Here is an 11836-nt window from a genome sequence, read left to right on the forward strand (position 1 = left end):
TGTAGCTCGGGTTGCTCTGGGAGAGGCTCCACGCGGAGCTGCTGGAACACGGTACCCCAGGCGGTTGCGCCTGTCTGCGCTTGGGATCTCCTAAGGGAGCGGGTTTGTAGCTTCCCAGTTTTCCTTGTGCTTTGCCACCAATTTGGCACCCAGTTAACGCACTTTTCTTTCCGGTTCTGCTTTTTAATGAGCGCCGCCAGCAGCATGTCTGCTAATGACGTCCATGGGACGAGCTAATGACACGGAGAAGGCTGAGTTTTTAGCAGCTGGTTCACATGTTCCTGTAACTGGGAGGAAAGCTGCTTCCCTAGGGAGGGAAAGAAAAAAATCCCGTTATTTGCAGAATCCAGGTGAACGCGACGATGTCACCCGCTGAGCGCAAGCCCCGGTTCCCTGGGCCTGTGTAGAGGCCCCTCCTTGCATGTTTTTTTGAACAAACACGGTAAAAATCCAACTGCTTTTCTGCCCATTGCATAAGAAAACTGAGCTCACGTCTCTCTCGATGAATTACTCACACTTGGCTCCATCCTCACTAATACTAAGAGGCTGCTGTCGTGGGAAACGTCCTTCCTGTTTTCTTTTCCAGACCTTTTCTCCAGACAGCTCTGCTCAAACCACCCACCAAAGGATGAGCGTTTTTGTGTGTTTTCCTTTGCTTTGCCCAGTTAGCCCAGGCACATGGGAAGAGGAGGAGGGTGAGGAAGGCCCAGCACGTGGGTCACGCCAAAACCTCCATGAAGGCAGCAAGGCCGAGTCTTCACCCGCCGTGCAGCTTCCCCGGGGACAGGACACCATGCAGGGGGTCCCGGTCTTCCCAGCTCTGTAGGGGACATTTCCCCATCCCAAATCTGCGGCCGAGCAGGTGAGCGGCTCCACAGCCACGTCCCGGGCTACTGTTCCAAACCCCAAGGTCCGAGTGGTCTTTTCCGAGGCCTCCCATGCTTCCCTGCAGGCTCAGCAGCTGGAGAGCCATCTTAGAAGAGCTGTTTCTCCAACAGGTTTTCCAACGCATGACCAAAGAAAGTTCCCAAGGCCAAGCCATTAAACAGAGACTCCTGGGATCTGATTCCATCAAGCAGTTCCGATGGAAACAAACCTATGGCTGAAGCTCAGCAAGGAGAGGGGACAATTCTCAGGGCTCAGGGGTTGTTGTCACCTTGGCCTTGGGGCCCGCAGAGCGCTGGAGCGGAGGCCTACGGCTCCCAGCGCTCCGTGCCGAATCCGAAGATCCCACTCACCTTCCAAAGCTAAGTAGGAGTCATCTTGCACAGGTGAATCATTTGGATTTTAAAAGGAAAATACTCTTTTTTTAGCATATTTCAAAAATCATCCCTAAGTGCTTTGCTGAGGCTATTGAGGTCTTTTCTGTAGCAATCAGGGTTTCCATGGCAAGACTCTCCTGTAACAACCAGCCATTCAGCCCTGTCTCGCTGGCCTTTAATTAATGACATTAACCCTCATCCAGGTAACACGGATGAGGGATAGAGACACCTGAGAATCCCTCAGGCCCTTTCTCTTAAGCTGAGACTAGGGGTCCTGAGCACTTGTGCCTTGTGGTGGAGCGAAGGGGCTGGTCTTTGCCATCTACAACTCCATTTCATCACAAAACTGAGCATTAGTCTCAACTGAAACATCAGGGTGATACTTAGGACTGGGTTCAGCGAAGCGTTTGTGCTGAGATGGAAGATAAAGGACTCGCTGCGGTGGCACTTTGCACTGATACGTTGAATAAATGCAAAAGGGAGCTTTGAAAATGTTGTTCCATTTTAAACTTATTTTCTTCACATTTCTGGAATGTTTCAAAGCACAAACAAAGTGAGGCACTCTGGATCCACCCAAAATGAAATCACAGGAAAATACAGCCCATCTTGTGCTTAAAAAACACCCTGTTTCATCTAAACGGCAATTCTGTTTGACTCAGCAACGACAAAAAAATCCTTTCAGCTTTTCAGTAGCCAGAGCTTTTCTTTTGCAGCCTTGATGTCATCAAAACGGCTCTTTTTTCCTTTGATAGTTCTGGGAAGAGACAGTTAGTTGGAATTTTTAACAGTGCTACCAGAAGAGCTAAGAAATCAGTTCTCTCTGCAGCGCTGACACATGCAGGAACCCGCTCAGCTCCCTAACGACAGGGTGGACGTGTGTGGGTGCTTCCACCCAGCCAAACAGTGTAATCCACAGCCCTCGTAACCTGCGGAGGGACAAAACCCTACGGGTGCCCTGTGTGTGCTGCCAGCACCGGGGTTAAGGACACCAAAGCATTTTTGCAATAGTCCTTGTAATAGTGAAACCACAACTAAGCCTCTGGGAAGCCCTGCTGCTGCGCAGCTCCCATCGACTTCCCTGCAAGACTGGCACGAATCCGTTCGCAGCTCCTAGGAGCAGGGTAGCCGAGTTGATGGTGGTTGAGCCTGAAATGTATCCAGTTCATAAGCTACTGGAGACGGGAGCTGCCTGGGATGGAGGTGCCGCGTCGCAGGCACCGGGACGTGCACGTGCAGCGGTCGGATCCTGTTGTCTCCAATCCCAGCACTTTCCTCATTGCCTTTCCTGGAAGGGCAGGGGGAAAAGCCTTCCCTGAGGGCTGAGAAGGAGAGTCAGCAACCACCAGTTCAGGCCCAGGCTATCACAAATACTGCAGCATTTAGCCCATTCGTTATTCAGATGCTGCAAGCTGGAGACAGGTAAAGATGCTGGGGCTCCTGACTGTATTTACAATAAAATCAGCATTATGCCCGGTTAATATTCAAACTGTGATTAATCAAAGTACTCCATTCCCAGTTCCAATTACACTTGCAGTTTGGCTGCATGTCCTTTACTTTTGTTTAAGTGCGCACAGAGTCAATTGGAATTGGGGATTTATGGCAGCTGCCAAACACTCAGCTCTCCAATGGCAATAAGTTATATTCCTATTATGTAGCATGCAATAAAAAAGGCAGATATTTATTCTTTGGATTTTTCTTTCCCAAGAAATTCTCAGAAAATCACATGGCTGCTAGAAAGTGGTTCCATATTTCACAGGCGATATCCGATGGGGCTGTAAGAATACGGAAGTAGCATCTAAAAATCTGCAAGGTGGTTGGGAAGAGGTGAGTGTCACTGGGGGATCTTCGCTGGCCTCTCTGCATCAGCATCCAAGTATAACCCTGCAGAAACAAGGCAAGCCAAAGCCATCAGCATCAATCTACGCATAAGGAGTAACAGTTGTCTCACCAGCATCTTAATGATTTTCCTGTGGCCCAGGTTATCTCCCAAGGTTGCAGCACTGAACCCAGAAAAGCTTGGGCTGAGCAAGGGGGCTGAGTTTAATCCATTACTGAAGGCATCTATAACAGAGTTAAATTTAAGACACTAAAACTGACAGCTTTCACACAATGTTTCCTTCCAGATCTGACCTTTCCTCTTCAACACACACAGACATCTCTGCTGCCCAGTAATCCCTCTGGGCACAACACACCAGTGACTGTGTCCGTGTTCCCAAGCTAAGCAAAGTCACCCTGACGGGTCTCTGAAGACACGCGGAGCAGACAGCGCTGTGAGCAGCTCCCGTTGGTACCCGTGCTCCTGGGACAATCCTGCCTGTGGCCAGGCTGCTGGCTGAACAGCACTGGAGACCTGGAAGAGGGAAGAGTTTGTCCTTTGGAGCAGATTTTCTAGGCTTTTGAACCTTTCTGCAGACCATCTCCAGCCTCAGTGGCACTCATCAGCAATTCTGCTTTGGGCCAGCAGCTCAGTGGAGATGCTAGACCCGGCTCTGTGCATCCAAGGGAAATAACATTTTATTTTTAGACTGGGCACCAACAGCATGAAAACCATTGATCTGAGCTCATAATTACATCGTTATCTGTGCCCTATGAGATAAAGAGATTTCTAGCTGTAGGCTTTTTGGAAAGCCAAGCTTGAAAGCAGATAGAAGAGGGATTTATTTATTTGAGCTTCTCTATTTTTTAAATGAAATGTTAAGTAGTAAAACCAATTATTTATTTCTTTTCAGAAGCCCCAAAGTTATAGAAGGTTTTTCTCCTTCCCGATGCAGCACAGTCTGCACTGGTGCATGCCAGGGGCACTTGGAAAAGGAAGCAGTGGCTGGGAAAGCAATCTCCTATAAGGGAAGCAGCAGCTTTGCCTCTGCTATTTCTGTTCTGGAGAAGGTCACAGTTTGCAGTGCAAGTCAGCACAGCCTTGGAAAAGCACTGTGGCTTCACAAACCAGCTGAGCCTGCTTCCTTGAGCACTGCAGCCTCTCGGTTGGCCATAAGTTGTATTACTCATCGCCTGCTCCAGGAACGGAGCAGGAGCTGAACACTTTATCAATGTCTTCAGCCCAGCACTCGTTCAGCTGGAGAGATCTGCTTCCCTCGCCTCGCCGTTTCTGTAGTAGTTCCTGTCTAATTGTATTGGCCACTCTCCAAGACCAGCAAGGGATCTGCTTCCATGTCAACTGCTTAGTGAGCCTGCTGTCACTCGTGTTTTACAGCCCTCTCAATGAAGAGCAAATCTGTATTGATTTCAGAACAACTAGAGCTGTAAATTACTGGTCATGACTGGCTTGGCCAGTACCGAGATGAGAATCTATTGATTGCACCAAAGGTCTAAATCTAATTAGCACGCAAGGAAACTCATTGGAACAGCAGAACAATTCAGATGTTCTGAGATGTAATTAAAACAGTAAAGCTACCTACAAAAGCAGAACATGCAAATAATGGTCCTGATCAAGCACAATTTGCAATCCAAGGGCTTCCTTTTCAGAGAGACTAAGCAGAAAATAGGAGGAGAAATATCAATCAGTGGAACAAAGGACCCACTTCTGTCCCCATGGGTTGTCTCAAAATGCTTCTTTCTCTCTTTTGAAGCACTTCCCATTCAGGACTTCACAGTCAACCACATCTGGTGCTGCCTATCCTGCAATCAAACAAAGCACCATCTTAATCACATAGGATACAGGGAATTCTTCCTTGAGCACTCAACCAAGGTGGAAGCCCGGTTTCAGGAGCTGGGTGGCCTCTTGGCTGGGAGCTCTCATATGACCACTCGGAGTGCAAATGCCAGGCAACCGCAGAAAGGAAAAATCAATGCGAAGCTCTCATGCTGAAAAAATAATAAAAAAAGAGGGAAGTTAAAACTCAATTTCAAGGCTACTAGACATCTCTGGAAACTATTTTTTCAGAGGACAAAGATCCAGCTATTTCCTGCCACTAAAGGTTTGGAAGAGAACAAGCTTTATCAACAGAAAAAGGGGAATTCAATTGGCCCTGCTGTTCCTTTAGCTCACCCAGTAATTACTGAGACAGTCACTTGCTCTTTCTTCCATCCACTGCATCCAAAACACCACTGCTAGCACAGTCACTGATAGCGAGCACGCTTACTGCTTCACCATCTCTGGAAATAACCCTTTTTCTTTACTCCAGCCTTTTAGCATCCAGTGTGTAGCATGACATAACTGGAGAGCTTCGTGATTGCTGACCTAAGCTCTCTCTCTTTTTTCCTTTAAATAAAGGACAACACACCCTGCAGATCCGAAACATTGTTCTTCCCTATTACCTTGAGCCTCCCACCAAAGGGGAAACCATCGCACCTTGCTTATGGCACTGCCATGCATAAATAACCCTCGGTTGTTTTTTCTACCAGTGTGCACCAGAAGGAGCTTCTGCTTGCTGGTGGAAGAATTTAAGGAGCTCATTGCATGGTTCTTAGATGTCAAGACCCAACTACAACAAATAGGTTTCGAACTTGCCTAAAATCCCTCCTGGAGGGGGCCACAGCTGGCCCAGTCTCATGGAACTCACCACTGAGAACATTAAATCCACAGATGTGGGAGCAGCCTTGGGGCAGGGACACCTACTTCCATGGCTCTATCATCACCCCAAGCCTGTCATGGGTGAAGGCTGGGCAGCAGCTTGGGTGAAAAGGCTACATTTTTCCTTCAGGCTGCTCCTGAGGCCAGGTCCTTGCCAAAGCTGCACCCATGCCAAGGTATGGAGCAGATCAGGGGGGTCTCCAGTAAAACTTTGGGATGGAAATCCATCCTCAGCCAAAGGGACAGTGCCTGGGCACTGCTTTCATATGCATCTTCCTTTCCATCATCAAAATACCAATAAAGAGGGGAATCCCTCACCAAAACAGGTGATAGTGAGAGAAAGTCTTCACCAAAATGGTGGGACTGAGGGGAACCCATCCCAAAATGGATGATTGTGAGGAGAACCTGCCACCAAAATGGGTGATTGTGAGGGAACACCTCACCAAAATGGCAATAGAGAGAGGAAGTCCTCACCAAAATGGGGACATGAGGGGAGAACATCTCCAAAACAGATGATAGAGAGAAGAAACTATCGCCAAAGAAAGTGAGAGTGAGGGGAACCTTTGCCAAAACAGCAATAGTGAGGGGAACCCATCAACAAAACATTGATAGTGAGGGAGATCGATCACCAAAACAACAACAGTGAGGAAACCCCTCACCAAAGCAGGTTATTGTGAGGAGAAGCCCTCACCAAAATGGAGATAATGAGGAGAACTCCTCACCAAAATGGATGATCATGATTGAATCCTTCACCAAACGGGCGATAATGAGGGGAAGCCATCTCTAAAACAGGCGATAGAGAAGAGAATCTATCACCAAAACAAGTGATAGTGAGGGGAACCCATCACCAATGGATGATAGTGAGGAGAAACCCGCACCAAAATGGTGATAGTGAGGGAATCCGTCACCAAAATGGTGATAGGGAGGGAGTCCCTCACCAAAACGGTGATAGGGAGGGAGTCCCTCACCAAAACGGTGATAGGGAGGGAATCCCTCACCAAAACGGTGATAGGGAGGGAATCCCTCACCAAAACGGTGATAGGGAGGGGAACCCATCACTGAAACAGAAGATGGTGAGGGCAACCCATTACCAAAATGAAGATAGCAAGCATAGCCTGTTGCTGAAATGGGCAAGGGAGAGGGGAACCCCTCACCAAAACTGTGATAGAGAGGGGAGCTCCCACCAAAATGGCAGGAGTGAGGGGAAGTCCTCACCAAAATGGCAAGAGTGAGGGAAACCCATCTCTAAAACAGGTGATAGTGAGGAGAAGTCCTCACCAAAATAGGTGATAATGAGGGAAGCCCTCACCAAAAGGGTGATAGTGATTGAACCCCTCAGTAGTGATTGAACCCCTCACCCAAAATGGCAGTAGTGAGGGGAACCCATCTCCAAAACAGGTGATGGAGAGGAGAACTCATCACCAAAATAACTGAGAATGAGGGGGACCCATCATCAAAACACCGATAGCAGGGGGACCCATCACCAAAAACAAGCAGAAATGGGTGCTTGTGAGGAGAATCCCTCACCAAAACAGAGATAATGAGGAGAACCCCTCACCAAAGTGGGTGATAGTGATTGAATCCCTCACCAAAATTGTGATAGTGAGGGGAACCCAGCTCCAAAACAGGTGACGGAGAGGAGAACCCATCACCTAAACAAGTGACACGGAGGGGGACTCAACCAAAACACCCATAGTGAGGGGGATCCATGACTGAAACACCAATAGCGAGGGGGACCCATCACCAACCAAAGTGCAAACGGGTTTCTGTGAGGAGAAGTCCTCACCAAAACAGAGATAATGAGGAGAACTCCTCACCAAAATGGATGATGATACGATTGAATCCCTCACCAAATGGGCAATAATGAGGGGAACCCATCTCCAAAACAGGTGATAGAGAAGACAACCCATCACCAAAGTGATGGGGTGATAGTGAGGGGAAACCACCACCAATGGATAATAGTGAGGAGAAATCCGCACCAAAATGGCGATAGCAAGGGAATCCCCCACCAAAATGGGTAATAGCGAGGGGAACCCATCACTGAAACAGAAGATGGTGAGGGCAACCCATCACCAAAATGAAGATAGTGAGTGTAGCCTGTTGCTGAAGTGGGCAAGGGAGAGGAGAACCCCTCACCAAAACAGTGACAGAGAGGGGAGCTCCCACCAAAATGGCTGCTGGGGGACACTGCCATGACCACAGTTTTCCTCCCAGCACCCTCCATATCTGGTGCATCAGTGACATCTGCTGCCATCCACGGGCATTGACGCTGGTGCACAACGGTATGTGGCACGTCCCTGTCGCTGGTACCTGGGCGACTGAAGTCAGAGTGGCTTGGGCATGGTGCTCACGGTGAGGGAGCATGGCCATCACCAGGGCAGGAGCCAGATGCTTCCCAGGGACCAGCACCTGTAGGGTAGCCTGCTGGAAACCATGCCTAAAATCAGCCCAAATAATAAAAATTATGATAATTGCTCAGGCAAACTAGACCCAAGGACGCATTTTTCTCAAGAGGCCACATTCATGGCACTGAGGTGCCCGGGTGCTGTGCCCCAGGATGCAGAGGAGAAGGGTACAGGGCTGTATGCGGGGTTTGCTTTGCTTCTCACGGGAAAGGGAAAAATAAAATAAATAAAATAACTAAAATAAAAACCCTACCTCTGAAATGCACTGCCTCCTCCTCCCCCATTGGAGAAAGCAAACGCCGTTTCCAAAGGCATCCTCAGCACCTCCAACCCCAGGTCGCCTTCCACGCTCTCCGACGCGCCACGAGTTCCCATATTGGTACCCGCACAGGGCACCGCGCTCCCTCGGGGAATAAAGAAACTTGGAAACGCTCTCTGTTTTTTTCTTTTCTTTTACAATAGTCTCACTTTATTAGATACCACATAAAGAGAGAGGATGTTGTGCTGCATGCAGCGGAAGACTGGAGTATTTCTAGTTTGTGTAACATTTTTTTTTTCTCTTACTATTTGTAAACGGATATTTTGCTGTAAAATCACTGCATGCGAGTTTGAGTGCAAACAGCAGTAGAGGAGGCTTTTTTTTTTTTTTTTGCACCATTCCCAATCCATATGTGCATGCTTTATTTACAAAGGAAGTTGTTCAGGGCAGAAATTACCATCAGAAAAAACTCAGAAGAAGGTGTCAAATGGAGACAAGGACTGTGATTTACACAACAGAGGGAAGGGGGCAGGCAAATGGTACTTTTTAATTTTTATGGGTGCAAATAGATGATCCTAGAGTAATTGTGCTGCAAGGAAAGCAGACTGAGCAGAATATGATGCACAGGACAGGGGAAGAAGCTACCCAGGTAAAAGCAATCTTAATTAATCGTTCTGCACACATAAAGGAGGCTTGGCGTGTGGGGGATCAATGAAAAAAATGCTTAAGAAGAAGAAAAAAAAAAAAAAAAGGTAATTTCATTGCCAGTCAAACATCTCCCCATCACAGCTCAGAAGTCGTGTCTAAACAGCACCCAGGGAGAGCAGCGTGCAAAGGTTTGGGCCAGGCTCGCTGTGCTCGAATGCACTGCGGGAGCATCCTACAATCAAGCCACCCATGTCAACGAGCTGCCTGGTGCCTGCTGGACCGTCAGCACGAGGCAGCACCCTGTGCATGCAGGAGATGGTCCAGAAGAACCGGGCCAGCCTCACATGGGTCTCTGCACGGGTCTCTGCATGGACAGACCAGCTCTGGGCCTCAGGATGCCATACTCACTCGCGCCGAGTCGAGAACCACCCAAAAGGAAGATAAGACCATCTTAAAAAATATCTTTTCATGCTTGTAAGGGCATGAGGTCCCGAGCTGCTTTCTGTAACCATCCTATGTTTCTTAAAAGAGCAACTAGCTGGTCATGCTGCAGTAAAGAGGAGCAGTTTGGGGTGAAGAGCTGCCCTAGCTTGGGCTGGGAGGATGCAGGGAGCACGTTTAGGTTTTCTCTCTGCGTTTGTGGTCCAAGGCTGTCTCCTTGTGGAGAGTTGGGCAAGGTACTGGCAACGCACAGCCAGGATGGAGCAGGCCGTGGAGAGCAGGGCTCTGGAGCACAGAGAAGGGGCTGGACAGCAGCAAGTCTCCGTGGCTCTCATCCAAACAACGCAAACAACATCAGGTTAACTAACGGCAGGGAGGGAAGGCGACAGCGTGCACAGAAATACTCGTCTAGATTTCATCCCATAGGCAGTTAAGCAAATAGAGGAGGGAACGCTCCCAGTTGCAATATACACCTAGGTCCTAAAAGCAGGAGAGAATCGCACTACGTGAGAGCACAAGGAGCATTTTGTAAAGAGCAGCTCAAAGACACCATGCACGGGGCCCGCGGCCTTTTGATGTTTAACGGCCGAGCAATGCATCTCCTGTATGCTCAGAGAGTGCCCCCACAGTCACAGGGCTCTTAAAAAAAGAGGTAAGGAAGGAAGGGGAGTGATAGGCAAAGGATGCTCGGCAGAAGAGCGCATCGTGGTACCCGCTACGGGAGAGCTCACTGCAAACCTCCATGCGGTACAAAGCCCCCTCTAGCTGCAGCCACTACCCCCTTGTAAAGCTGCTCATTGCAAATAACTAGTCAGAGTGAATTCTGCTGGGAGGCAGCAGGGCAGAGAACAAGAATAGGAAAATAACCCATCCCCCCAAAAGAAAAAAAAAAAAAAAACCTTTAAAAATCCCCTCTGAGTACAGCTGAATTCAGGACGCGCCACACAACACCACACCAGCAGAGCCTAGAGCAGCGAGCTGCAAGAGAAGTCAGGGGACAAGAGCGTGAACCAAAGGGGCTCGGGGTTTAGATTCCATACAGCATGCTCCGTTTGTAGCTGACCGACAATATATTCCAGTAGTGCTTATTGTGCTAATATTGACATTGCTACGCTTGAGGTTGTCCAGAGACAATGGATGAATCAGGAAGGTACTAAAAAAGATCAATACCAGTTTGAGAGCTTCTCGGCTCTCCTTTTATCGATAGCAAATAAACCACCTCCAGACAACAAATCAAACACAGGATGAAGACAGTGGTTCTTGTGCAGACTTGTCAAAACAAAAACAAGAGTGTTGGAAGACCTCTAACCAGCTAATTTCATTATTTGTAGTATTTTAAAGCAGTAATCCTTGAACATATCAACTAGTTGGTGGGAAATATCTTCTCCATCAGCTTCCCTCATGCATGTGGTACAATAAACTGATCACAGACAGCAACAGAAAATATGGTCTCAAGAGGGCCTAAAAAAATGTCCTCAAAGTTCATCTATGCACTACTATGCAGCTATAAAGTGGAGGTAGTCACAAGCTTTAAATACGGGTGTGTTCCTATATTAACGGAGTGGACATGTTCCTAGATCTAAAATGAACTGCAACCAGAAACAAATGTGAACCAACACAAACCTCTGGTTTCTCTGCAAGCATGAGAATGACTCCCTATTTGCAGTTTCCTATTTGAATGCTGCATTATCAGTGGATCTTCTCAGCAGAAACTCAAAAGCGTGTACCACAACATTGCTTAAATGTAGCAGATTAGAAAAAAGAGCAAAGCAGCACTCGCAGGATTACATCTGTGACACAGGCTTTAGCCTAGCCATGACAATGCAGATACCAAGTTATGTTTATGACCCACATCAAAGCTAAATAGCTTTTTCATTATTGCAACTGAGGTATCGATATCAAACAAACAGAACTGTTCAATGCTCCGACATCAACACTCACCCCACCACGCTAAAATGAGAACGCAGAAGGTCTGCTGACCGTGTGTCCATCAAAAGTTAAAGAGCAACGAGCTGGTGACGATGGGATGAGCCACATGAGTGAGGACTGGAAGAACACGCACCATCACACACACAACAAAGGCAATGCCACTGCGAGCTGCGTGAGACTACTGAGAAAGAGCCAGATGAAACCAACTACTGCTCGGCAAAATGACACGGCAGGGTAATTCAGTGAAGGGGGGAAGAAAAGAAAAGGAGGTGAATATAAAAGATCTAGGTTAGGTTTTGCTCGGAGGTGGGCGCAGGGAACAGAGGATGCTTGGAGAGGAGACAGGACAGCATTGCTGCCT

Source organism: Tinamus guttatus, unplaced genomic scaffold (genome assembly GCF_059628265.1).
Source record: "Tinamus guttatus ecotype Peru unplaced genomic scaffold, ASM5962826v1 Tinamus_guttatus_pri_ptg000223l, whole genome shotgun sequence".
Classification (NCBI taxonomy): domain Eukaryota; kingdom Metazoa; phylum Chordata; class Aves; order Tinamiformes; family Tinamidae; genus Tinamus; species Tinamus guttatus.